This window comes from Epinephelus moara, chromosome 4, assembly GCF_006386435.1.
Source record: "Epinephelus moara isolate mb chromosome 4, YSFRI_EMoa_1.0, whole genome shotgun sequence".
Lineage (NCBI taxonomy): Eukaryota > Metazoa > Chordata > Actinopteri > Perciformes > Serranidae > Epinephelus > Epinephelus moara.
The window spans coordinates 14,645,085-14,658,914 of NC_065509.1; the positions used below are offsets into that span (position 1 = coordinate 14,645,085).

General features: G+C 43.5%; 1 protein-coding gene across 1 annotated transcript in view; it reads right to left on the minus strand.

The window, feature by feature from the left end:
- tenm2a (teneurin transmembrane protein 2a) overlaps positions 1-13,830 on the minus strand; it is a 235,680-nt gene that overhangs the window by 106,624 nt on the left and 115,226 nt on the right. The gene's annotated exons all lie outside the window — the stretch shown is intronic.

Below are 13,830 nucleotides of genomic sequence, written 5' to 3' on the forward strand. Positions count from 1 at the left end.
TGAAACGACAAGTCCCCTTTCTGATGCCAATGCAGCCTGGGTAATATCCTTGCTGTGTCCCCAGAGCGCTGTTTCAATCTCACCCGGTCGGTGTGAGTATGATAGAGCGAGATATGAGCGCATGAGCACCGGAGGAAAGGGAAGAAAAAAGAAGTGTGGCTGTAAACAACCTCAACCTGTTCTCTGAGCGCTCCCTGTCTATGTCTGCACGGGGAGCGGCGAGAGACCGAGAGATAGGGATGAGACTAGCTGGAGTGTGTTTGAGGAGAAGCACTCCTCCCACTGTCTCCCTCTGTCTATCTTTTCCCTTTTCTCTCTCTGCAATCCCTCTTTCCCTGCGAGCCAGTGTGTGTTTGAGTGGGTGAAACACTGCCACAGTCCTATAGCCTCCCGTGAGACACTACTTCAAACAGACTGGAGAAGTACTGCCAAGGGTTCACTCGCTGGATTTGTGTGTGTGTGCGTGTGTTCATACATCAGCTATGTGTGCGCATTGTGTCTATACACGCAGATGCTCTCTATGCCTCCATGTTCTTTCACTCTCTCATCTACTCTTATAGCCTTTTCTTCAAATTCATTACATTTCATATGCACAGATTCCAAAACAAACTGTCATCAAAGTGGCACTCGAACACTCAAACGCCCTGACTTTCTCTCCCTCTTTCCTAAACACACATGACAGTGGCACAGAAACACACACACAGACAGACGTAATTAAACAAATCCACGGTGTCTATTAAGCGTGAAGGCCTCCCTGCTGCGAGAGACATATTAAAACCAGGATTAGCCCAAAACAATTACAAAATGCTACAGATAGACCATGTACCCCCCTCTCCCCTCCAAATGGTGCTTTAAGTGTGTGTGTGTGTGGGTATGCGTGCATGAGATCGCCTCTGTCACCTCATGTGGGCATTAAACTGGGAACACGGGTTCCTTTGCTCACATTGCTCTTACGTCTTATGTTTTATTTAATACTTGGCAATTGTTGGTGAGCAAATGCAGCAGGGACCTTGAAGCAGTATGCAGCACTAAATAAAAACCACTTTGAACTGTGCAATGGCAACGACTCAAGTCTCATTATATTTGAATATGTGTCGTTATGCTCAAACAGTGATGTGTGCAGTTAACAATGTTAAGAGCTCTGACAAAAAAAAAAAAAAGAGCAAAAGCAGATTTGCTGACGCAAATACATATATATAAAAAAAATACACAAGGTAGAGAAATGATTTGCTCCCATTACTGGATCTGAAAAGTCCATTTTTTTTTGCTTTACTTGGAAATTAGGCTACAAACCATTATCCTCCTACTCTGTAACCCTCTCTCAGTCTCTTTTCCTCTTCCTTTCTCTTACGTCATGTCTATAAATCATTAAATGACCTAGGCCCAAGACACATTGCTGATTTGCTTGTACAATGTGAAGCTACTAGAGCTTGTAGATCATCTGGAGTTGGCTTGTTTGCTGTTCCCAGAGTAAGACCAAAGATTAGCCAGTCCTCATGTATAGGAAGTTATTATGCATTTGTGGAAAAAGGAGTTGAGGTGTAAATTTCTATGCATGTATACATGTATAATAATCTTCTCCTTCTTATTACGGGATTGACTTTGAAAGGGGCTCTTTAAATACCGTTCCCCACTCTCCCTTATGTAAATATGTCTTTAATTTTTCGGTTTTAATTCTTTTTAAACAAATTTTGCATGTTAAATCCTTCAAGTGTATGAATTATGCTGTATAAATAAACTTGCCTCCTCCTCCTCTAACTCTTGCCTCCATCAATCTCCCTCGATCCCTCCATCCATCCACCTCTTCCTCCCCATCCTCTCTGCCTCTCCATCTCCTCCTCAGCAGAAGAAGTGGGAAGTCTACCTGCTGGATAATCCTGCATTACATCCTTAATCCCCTCAATGTGTTCACACACACACACACACACACACACACACACACACACACACANTGTTCACACACACACACACACACACACACACACACACACACACACACACACGAGCACACACATACCTATTCACACATGCACACACACAATGCTAAACAATAGATGCAGGTGTTGGAGGGACTGCACACACCTGCACATACAGCACATTTTTCTACAAATAGTAAATGTGTATTATGAAGTGACACTTTTTACATGGACACACTGCTGAAGCCTATATCGAAGCACAGTTTTCCCCGCATGACACGAACAGACTGGACAAGCAAAGCCTCTGCACATGGTGGACTGCCATCACGGGGTCTGACATTGGGCTGTCTAAGAATATCTTAAGGACAAAAAACCAAACAAAACAAAACAGAGGCCTATGGAAAATGAGTTCAAGGTGTATATGTGTGTGTGCATATGTGCGTGTTCTGTAGTGGGCGAGAGGCGAAAGGTGAGAGAAACGAGAGTGGTAGAAAATAAAAACAGTGTGAGAGATAGAGGCAGAGCAGCGGGCGAGAAACAGGCAGAGAGGATGAGTGGAGACGGAGGGAGTATGGAGATCTCTGAGCAGTGGTTCTCATTAAGAAGTGGCTCCGGGGTCCAGTCACTTGGCATTGATTTGTTTAAAATCCACAGCTCAGCCATCGACAAGCTTGGCGTCCTCAAGTCCCTGTCAAAGCCAACAAGTGCACACAGAACGCACAGGCCAGTCCAACGACCCATCACGAGTCAGATCACTGATACTTCTTTTTTTATTTCTCCAAAACTGAGAATTAGCACTGAAGTCAGTGAGTCATCTTAGAACCTCCACACATAACATTTTTAAAATGGAAAATACTCAAAGGTTAACTCAATATTTTTCAACTTGGTACCCATTTTCCCGTATTTTTGTTTCTAAGTGACTAATAGGAACATCGTTTTTTGAAATTGGTTCAGTTTTGAGCAAGAGCGCTGCGACCCTGACACAGGCTGCAATGTAACCTCTCGGGGCATGTTCGCACCATTTGTTTCCATCCAATTAAAGTGCTTGTTTTTGCCACTGACAGGCTCAGATTGTTATTCTAAGCATCTGAAATCATTATGGAATGGACAGACCTTTTTATCCAATAGTAAGATCCTTTTTGTTAACCAGAAACAGCCTTGAAATCGCCAAACCCACCACACTCAGATAAGACATTTCACTTCATAAAACACACTTAATTCGAAGTTGAAAGATACAAAATAAAACTCACAAAAGCTGTCTTGGTTCATCTTTCCACCATTTCAAAAATCAACTCTAAATTCGTCTAGTTAAAATATGCTGGTTGTACACGCTGAGTTCCCCTGCTGCTTCTCTTTTGTCTGACCTCCTTCTCGCTGTGCTCCTGACAATTTCACATCTAACTGGGTGAAGAAAGGGTTCATTTCAACCAGAGTTGGTCAGCATTTGTGAATTTTATTTGTTTCTGTCGGTGTGACAATGATAAAATTACTGCTTATTTGAACGGAGTCTGTTGGCTTTGGTGATAGCAATTTTGTGGCTTTTCCTGATTAAACAAAAAGGATTTTAGTCTTTAACAAAAAGGTCTATCACTGTAGGGATCCTGTCCATAATGTTGAAAGACACTTAGAATAACAATCTGAGGAAAAACAGTCTGGCAAACACTTTTAGTGGACGTACATTGAGGGTGCAGATTACCCTGAGTTGTTACGTTGCAGCCCGTGTCGGCTGACGCCTGCAGACCTCTCGCTCAATACTGGACCAATTTCAAAAATTGCTGTCCCAATTAGTCACTTAAACACCAAATCATGGGAAAACAGTGTCCAGGTTGGAAAAATACCCTTTAACAATCACATTAAAAGTCAAATGGTCAAAGTCAAAACAACAAAATGCTTCTAATTTCTCCCATGAACCCAGATGAAAATCTGAACTCCTCAAACACTTAAGTGTGTGTCTGGTTTCAAATACTCCAGACTCATTCTAGTGCACTTGTGTGTCCGTGTGTATGTGCGCTTCTGGCTAAATAGCCTATGAATAGAGGCCATAGTCAATCAATAGCAATCTACGGCCAGCCTTCGCAATGCTAATGGAACTGTGCAAGAGCTGGCATTTGGCCAGTGCCATCACTGCAGCATCAGTCTGAAAGCACACAAACGTGCACACACACACCGAAAAAAGGTTCGAAAGACAAGGGGTGAGAGTCACAATGTGTGTCAATATGAGAGACAAAGAGAGAGACGGAGACAGAGAGAGGCGGAGGCACGCATACGGAGAGATGAATGTGCTGCGCGACATTGTTTAGGTGATCGAGGATGATCGATGGAATCATTTCACTGCCCCCTCTGCCCCGCTGCATGGCCCATCTCCCCTCATCTCCCCCTTGGTTTGGTTGGTCATTAGGAACACACACACACACACACACACACACACATAAATAACACACATGCAAAGACTGAGTTTCACTTTGTCATCATCCCTAAGGCAAGGTCACAGTGCCCCGTCTCCTCAAAACACACCTTCTGTGTAGTGCAGCAGCTGGAGCCACTGTCTGGAGAGCTAGTGTGTGCGTGTGCGCGTGTGTGTGTGTTTATGTATCCGAGCCTGTAAATTAGGATGAGAGAGAGATTAAGGCTGGAAATGGACGGGAAAAAGGTTATGTAACTATAGTTTATATATTGAGTTACAAAGTCCTATGATGACTTATTCGTGTATCACAACTACAGTGACCTTTACAAGTCCTTTAGAGTCTGAGTCTACAGTTCAAACTGAATATACTTTACGGTACTGTCTGCTCAGTAAATCCCTCCTGAGCTGTAAATAGGCCTACGCTGTGACTGAATACCGATATGGAGGGAGGAAGAAAAAAAAAGGAAGCCATGATGTTTCTCCGTTTAATCACCTCCTTGTGGAAGCGAGCACATTATGTCGAGTTAATTGAGGGAAAAGTGAAAAAAACATTTTAGTCTAATGTGTCACCCACCTCGCAAAATTGATGGACGGCTAATGTACCCTTTTTTTTCGGAAAAGACATTTCCGTGTGTTCATCAAAGTAATTCAGAAGTCATAAAACTAACTCTTTAATGCATTACTGTCTCTACGAAGACAGGCTTGAAGTCCTTGCTGTGATTTAAAGGACACATGTAATCGATAACATCTTTCTTAAAATGGATGTGACAGCAGGAGATGAATATGATATAAGGCAGTTGTTCTCAACCTTCTTTTGTCTGACTCACCCCTCTAAGCCCTGTCAGATGACCTCCAGTACCCCTTCATCGACACCATGAAATACGTTCGTATGAATCGATTTTAACATTGATGTGGTTTCACACTATTTATTACACAGGCCAAAATAAATGTTTTCATACAAGTGAACTGCTAGTGTTTAGGTTGGCTTGAGGGGCAACTTGTCCCCACAATGTCTAAAAATGGAGGCATTTACAAAATTTGGGGGCCACTTTTAAAGTAGTAATTGGTGCATAAGGTTGCCATTTTTAATGTGAAATGAGCCCAGATTAAAATGCATACAGTAAACACCACCTCGTGCCAACGTGAGTAAATAAAAACAATACTATTGCTGTTCCAAGGAGAAGTGTGCGATCGTCTGTCTGAGTATAGAATACCATTTGTATGTGTGAGGGAGAAAGCAGGAGACAGTTTTAACTAGCTTTTATTTAGCTCTTAATAGCCTCTGTATAATGCATCCGTTTATAGATAATTGAAAACTTCATCACAGTCCTTCAAATGAGCTGGTTTACAGTCTTTTTTTAAACATCCTCTTTAGAAACTGTGGAGGGTCTATTAAAAATATTTAGGAAAATCAAAGGAAGTGGTTCAATTTTGCCCTGCTGTCTTTTTTTTTAAGCATGGGTAAAATATAGTTAGAGACTTAACTATGCAGCTCTGCATCATTTGTCAGTTGATTTAAGACAAGCTTACTTAACTTGGTGCACTGAGCTCAGTAATGTTATTCAACCCCACTGATCACCCCATTGATCGTCCATCCAGCCAATAGTCGGCAAGCCCCACATTTCGGCTGTAACATTGACTTTAGTTAGCATTTAGCATAGGGCTGGTCAGTATATTGATATTGTATTGATATTGTGACATGAGACTAAATCACGTCTTAGATTTTGGATATCTTAATATTTTAAGTGATGAAAGTGATGTAATTTTCTGAACCTACCAGACTGTTCGAGCTGTTCTGTCATTATATTCACATTACTGATGATTATTTATCAAAAATGTCATCATGGAAACATTTTCTGAAAGCACCAATAGTCAACCCCACAACATTGTCAGTATCGATATATTTGATCAAAATAGGGTGGTATTTCTTTTTCTCCATATCGCCAACACGATTGCGCCAATTTAGCATTAAGCAAATATTTACAGCAAACTTCCTGATACTGTTAGCTCAGGCAGTGGTTCCCAACTAGTATAGTCATGGCTTCCAGATTTCTCCTTAGTCATTAGTTCAAGGTCCCCACAATTGAATATATTCAGGGTCATACTTGCGTTTGACCATGTCGTCAAGCTAGTTTGCTGTCTCTGTTAAGTAGCTGTCCATTATTCACTGACTCTACAACAGGAAACGGCACTTCAGAATAAAAGCTCTGTGCTGGAAATTCACTGCACTTTTAAGAAAAAAGCCACTTTTCCACCCCGCAACCCACCAGCTGGGAACAACTGAGCTAAGGCGCCAGACCAAAGACATTTTAAAGTCTCTTGCATTGGTGTTAATGTTACTTACTATAGGCAAATCTATGATGCTTGCCTGTTTGTTTATTTTTTTACTTTTTCACTTCCATTAATAAGATAGTGATTCGCTTTAAACTGCCCAAGGCTATGTTTTGGTACGGGAGCCATGCATGCTTTTCAGAAGACACCAAGTGAATCTATTTCCTGTTTTTTCAATGGGAGAAGCAACAGTTCTTTTTGCCGTCTTATTTACTGGGCATGTTGTTGGTGATGGCCCGGGATTTGGATTGCTTTCTTCAGTAACAGTTGGAGTTTTTTTTTTGTACTTCAATGCAGATGCAGGATGCCTGGTCTCTGCCAGGTATTGTAACAGCAGCATGTGTGTACAAGTATGAACAACAGTGCTGTTTGTGTGTGTGTTAGAGACGCAAATGGAAATCATATGAATTTAATATAAATAAAATAACTTACTAGGGTACGGGCCTAAACTGGTAAATAAATGTATATATTTTAGAAAACTTGGGGCCAAGTTTTGCCCCTTGATTGTGGTTTTTAGGGGCATTCTGTGATTTCTTGGCACATTTTGGCCCTTTTTTTTTTGCTCACATCCAACTTAATACCTCAAGCAAAGGTTTTCAACTATTTACCTGATACATGTATCTATAACAACCATTTATCTATTACTTTAAGGCAACTGTTTTAACGGTTTATTCATCACTTTTATAACTGTTGAGCTCTTTCTGCATGCTTGCTAACTAGTTCTCATGCCTTTTCAACTGCAACAAACAAGCTTGTGCTCCAGTGTTACAGCTGACTCAATCGCTTGGACATTTCATTTTAAAACATATCTTTTCCTTTTGTCAAATTAATAGCTACACCAATATCTATTCATGTATCACGTGGCGACTGCAGAAGTAACCCCAGGGGGTACATGTATCCCTGGCTGGGAATCACTGCAATAAGGTATACCCTGACACAATAAAGGCAGTGACAGAAATGCACAGGGGCAGCTCCTTCACTGACGAGAGTAGCCTCATTTCCACAGATGCTTAGCAAAAACACCTCCCTTTCTGTGCTTGTGAAAGAATCCTATATTTGACCCATTTTTGCTTCAGACGCGGCGCGGCAAACTACCTGACTGTCTTAGGCAGAAGCACCGCTCTTTGAAACTGCCGGATGCGACTCTCGAACGCGTGAGCCATTGTCCTCACCCCGTCCCTTAAAATTGGTTTCACATCTGTCGCGACGTGACAGCCAGGGAGGCAGCCTGTGGCTGGCGGGGCGGACTGACTCACAGTCTGGGCTGGAGGAAAGGTATAGTCTCTCCTCCTTTTTTATGTTAATAACACAGACCTGAGGAGAGTGTTCGGGAGAGGGGAGAAAGAGATGCAGAAGAGAGAACAAAAGAAGGGGTGAAGAGTTCAGGAAGCTGGAGTCAGTGCTTTGGGGAGAAGGATATTAAAGATGAAGGGAGGTGCTGAGGAGGAAACGTGGACGGGTGGTAGTAGCAGCAGCAGAGAGGCAGAGATAGCAGAGAAATGGGGGACATTAGATAAGATGAAGAATGGAATAGAGAATGGTTAGTCGGGTTTCGAGTTTACAAACAACGGTGTGATGAGTCATTGAGTCAGCGCTGTTGCCACTACCCCAGAGGGTATAATGAGGCTGTGTAGATGAACAATGGCACCTCTAAGACAAAAACCCCTTTCCAGCAGAAACGCTGGGATCAATTTGTCACTTCAGCATGACTGTAATTGTGACACTTTCATCTGTCACATAGTTAGCTCTGGCACGGATCGATCACTTAGAGCGTTAGCGTTGCATAGCTAACAAATGGGATAACACTGCATTCGACACAGTTGCTTTGATTGAGGATACGATGCTTTCTTGCTTAGAGGAAAATTAAAAGGTGAATGAAGATGATGAATAACTATGTAAAAATATTCGTCTTCCTTATTAATATGCAGCGTAAAATAAGTGAAAGGATTTACATTAACTGTGATGTCAGCTTTTGTTTTCTTTTTCTTTTTATAAATTGGCTTTTAAAATGGAAGCAGAAAAAGCCACAGATAAGAGGACAATGACTCGACAGCGTCAGGTGTGGATGGAGGGATTGTTAGAGATATGAGAGGAGTGGGATGTGTTGGGGTATAGGTGACACACATGGCAGCACCACATGCAGATGGTACACATGGATGAGCAGCCAGGGTAGTGAAGCATAAAACCAGCCAGCTCACTGATCAGACACACACACACACACACACACACACTCAAAAGCATGCTGAGAACACCAGTTAGCTTGCCAGCCCTTTACTCACCCAAATCACCACTGTGAAAATTAATACCTCCAACCGTCCATACAAAAACCAGCCACACACTCCATAAAAGACACACACACACACACACACACACAAACACACACACGCACACACACACACACACACACACACACACACACACTCTAGAAATCAATAAATGCATTAAATATTTACATAGGAAAATGCATCCATAAAATTTGCGAGGAAACCTTTTTGAAACATTTTACTTTTAAAGTCAGCTCAATAAAAAAACAGTCTCAGATCCGAACGTTTTAATATCGGCCGTGTTAATCTTAACGATTTCCTTTCCTTTGCCATTTCCTTTTTCTTCAAAATGGACTCGAAAACTGAGATTGACTGCCGGCTGACTGCTTTTCCATCAGAGTGACACACACACAAACACAACCATGACGGCCATACACACAATAAAGCATGGTGCGTCGGGGAGGACACAGGGGGCTGAAAGCAATCTTCCAACTGACCTTGAGTGGGGAGGACAAAACGTGTGATGGAGGGAGAAAAAAAAAAAAAACCCAATGCGAGGAAAAGAAGTGAAATACATAATCTATCTCCACTGGCAGAGGGAAACAAATGCTTTCACTGTGATTGAGGACACATCGCCCTCACACATCGACACGCACACATACCTATATACACACACATTTTGGCTTAAAGAGCACCGATGGAAAACTGAAAGCAGAGAAAACTCATTTTCCTAAAGCGGGGGGGGGGGGGACAGAGAGAGGAATGGAGAAAGTGATGCAAAGAAAGAAGGAGAAAAGCCGTGGGTGCGCAGAATAGAGGAGTCGGTAAAGAGGCCAAAATAGGTGGAAACAAAGAGGGAGAGGGAGCGAAGCAGACAGAGACAGATGGACGGAGTAAAGAGAGGGAAGGGAGAAAGAGAGATGACTGCTAGTGACCGGCCTTTGTAGATGACTGTCGTTGCTCACTTTCGAGTCAGCTTCACTGAGGCAAAGTCTTAATGACTCACGGCCCAATACTCCGCATAATCAAGCTGTGCATGTGTGGGTCTGTGCGTGCGTGTGTGCGTACGAGCCACTAGTCTTGTAACAGAGAACTTTATTACCATCTGTTCCCACACATGCTTATTTGTTTAGCCGTGACACGCACGTCTTCTTCAATCGCTTTGCTATTTTTTCTCTCTCCCACTCTGTGCCTCTTCCAATCACCTCTCCTTTTGTGTCCTCTCCTCCTCTCCGCCTTGCTCCCCTCGTGGAGGGGGTCATATTCCAATAAATAGTGTCCGACCAAAGAAAAAAAAAATCATGGTCATTATCTCAGTGGCTCTCTAACTACTACGCTCGTCATGGTGAAATGGAATCGCGCTCCAGCCATTTTAATCAAAGCGTGCGTGTGTGTGTCAGTCTGTGTCAATGTGAGTGTGTGCCTCAGTACCTGTAGAGGCCATTAGGTGGAGCTGGTGACTGACTGAGAGGGAGAGAGAGAGAGAGAGAAAGGACAGATAGTTGAATGAAAAGAAAAGGAGGGCTCACCCACTTCTACCTGATATCACCCATGTTTCTGGCAGTGTGTTTCTAAGGTGTCCAATAGGCTGGTTTGCTTGTGTCTAGGAGCATCAATTATTAATGGAACAGTGAGTATCCCTTGGTAGTAGTAGTATGTTTTTAGTTGTAAGTAAAAAAAAGAGAAAAGAATGGGGAAAAAAATCCCATTTATGCACCGTTGAGCGTGACGCTTTTAGAGCCACAGAACATACGACATAATTGACCATTTTCATGCCGTACATTAATTAGTCATAGCAGGGAAAGCACAAGTGCAGCTAATGACATTAACAATGTCCCAGCAAAGAACCATGCACATTACCAAACTCCCAAATCTGTAACACCTTAATGGAATGCAGCCATCTTTGATGTTATTAATTACATCTTTGCTCTGGAGTTTGCAGTGGAAAAAACTGAAGGTACCAGATCTTAGCCTAATGCTAAAACCAAACAGGGCCTCCAATCATCAGCGTGAAATTCCTCACAATAAGATCCAGACATTTCCAAATATCCGCACAGACCATCCCCGGATTTGTGAAAACACACAGACACATGCGCACCTGTGCAACCACAGATCTTGTTGGCAGTTCAGAGAAAAAGGGACGGTAGCCTGGAGGAAGGGCAGGTGTCCACAGATGGAGCTCTCTCTGTGTCTCTCTCCCTCACTCTCTCCCTTTCTCCGCCACAGATGGACCCAATCACACCTATTTCTCTCTCACATGCCCTATAGCTAGATAATCAGCGTGAGTGTGTGCACGTCTGACTTGTTTATTGTCACATAAAAAGGGGTGTCTTCTGAATGAGTCTCTAAATATGCATACGTCTGGAGTGTTTTTAGCCTACAGCAGAGCACATGTGGTGTTTACTGTCTGAAGCGGTGGCTACTACGATATGGAAATACTAGACTTCTATCAATCGACCAGTCCGCTTAAGCTAAAGTACAAGTTACGGTAAATGTGTGTGTTCAGCGGGACGCGCACAAACGTTCCCTAAAACACACACTGATGTTTCTGAGCACAGCATGCGAACGAATCCTAGGATTCAAAAAGTGTCTGCTGGCTCAGGATAACATTTAATTTCATCCCATATTTGCATGTTTGGTGACAGCTGAACACGTGTGAGGTGGCCTGCAGAGGGTCTGTCTGTCTCAGATGGCAGGGGGTCCCGCTAGCCAATGGGACCACCCGCTCTGTAAAGCAGGAAGTGAACCACAGATCTGTCATCTGTCTTCATAAACCCACCAGTCAGGACCCTCCTAATTAGTCACCATGGAAACCATGGCTAATTCCCTGGTCTGCCATGCCAATCACGTCCTGTCTGTGGCAGCAATCAGAAAGGCACATTTATCCACCGCTGGGCCGGATCCGTGTAACAGATGTGTGCGTGTGTATTCGTGGGTGTCTTTGTGTGTGTGTGTGTGTGTGTGTGTGTGTATGCGTGTGGGCGGTTCAGGCAGTTTGTGTGTGTGAGCTTGTGAAAGGCCTGTATTTCCTTAGACAATGTTGCCTTTATATTTTAGCAAAAAAACACCACCGTATTACGCCTGTCTAGCTTGTAAATTCATACTGTTTGTTCGGATAGGAGGCAGATGTGTCAGAGCTGCTGAGAGGGGTGTGTGCCATGTTGTGATTGTCTGTGGGAACTGTTTGATTAGCTTGACGAGTGCTAGCAATCCCCTCACACCCACAAAGCAATCAAACAACTATTATATGACACACACACAAACACGAGCACACACACACACAGTTTTAGACGCAGAGACGTACTGTAGACACACCTAACCTTTTCTCTGAGGTCAAACGGTTCTGTCAAACACAACCGCGCACAATACCACCCCCGCTGTTCTCAAATAACCTGCACGTTCACACATGGAAGTTCACAACAAATCAGACCATTCTGATTCTGAAATCAAATCACATCTAAATATTCAATCAATTAATCAGCATTGAATTAGAAAGGCAAATACCTCGAAATAACCTTGTAAATATTGAGGACCACACGCATGAATAAATTATGGATTGAAGTGGAACAGGGGCATCCCGTGTCCCGTCCATTTCTTGCCTATCAGCTACCTGTCAATCACTGTAATTACCATCAACTGAAACGTGCTCAACAGAAAGCTCAGGAGGGGGGGGCGACACACAAGGGCACACTTACGTACGCACCAACTTCAAATCAATGACCAAAAAAAAAAAAAAAAAAAAAATCACACACGAGGACATGCAGAATCGAACAGCACATACTGGCATTCACAGATGCCAATCATAACTTCAAGCGCACATCAAAGCCAAGTTCTATTCAGATGTATGCCGTTTGATCACCACCACCGCCTCCAACATGTACACACATTCTCGCACACACACGCTCCACCATATGTGTATATAACCTACATAACAGCAAGGCATTGAAAATCCAAGATATATATGTTGGAAGAAACAGAGAAATAATTCAAGATGTTTTTTCTGTTAGAGCGTGTATCCATCCACAGCAGAGGATTGGCTATAGCCAAGTTACAGCGACGCTCCATTGTCCTTACACTGGTGTCTGGGGAGGACATAGCACAACGCCATCTGACTCGTGACAAAGAAGTATCCGAGGGTCTTACCTGTCTCGTGAGAGAGGGTCTTGGTTCTTCCTGTGTTGCCCGAGTGATGCATCGCTCCGTACTTGTCTCTGTTTCTGATTAACCCTCTACCCTTATCTCCTCTCCTCCACACTCCACTCCTCTCCGCTCCCTTAAGAGTCCTCTTTTCTTGATTCTCAATTTTTTTTGTGCCCTGTTTCCTCCCTTTCGTCAAAGTCCTCACTGCCTGTCGCCTCTCCCTCGCTCTTTCTCTTCTTCACCCTTGTTTCCCTTGTTCTTCCCTTCCCCTCTCCCGTCTGTTTGCAGTGAGCTCTGTGAAGCACAATCCGCTAGCTGAGTGCCGGAGCACCGTGCAGGAGGAGAGCGAGGGAGAGAGAGGGATAGAGCAGGAGCCCGAGAGACAAACACACACACACACACACAAACTCGCGCAGTGTGGATCGACACACTTGCACACGTGTAGCTGTTGCACTGCAGAGACGAACGCCACACACCAAAACACCAGTGGGGGGAAGAAAAAAAACAATGAGCGCAATGCCCTGCACTGCTTTCCCCCCTTTTTTTCCTTGAGACTGCAGGTCTTTTTGTCTCCCTCCTGTTTCTAGTCCTCAGTCCTTCTTTCTGCGCAATCCGTCACAGATCAAGGCCGGCTCAGGCATGGGGGAACGGATGGATGAGGAGACATTGAGAGTGAAAAAGAGAGTGCCTTTCAGCCTGTGGCAGGCAGAGCAGAAGAGAAGGAGAGATGTGGCTGCGGCTCCATCCTCCATCTGCCCACAGCTGAGACTGAGAG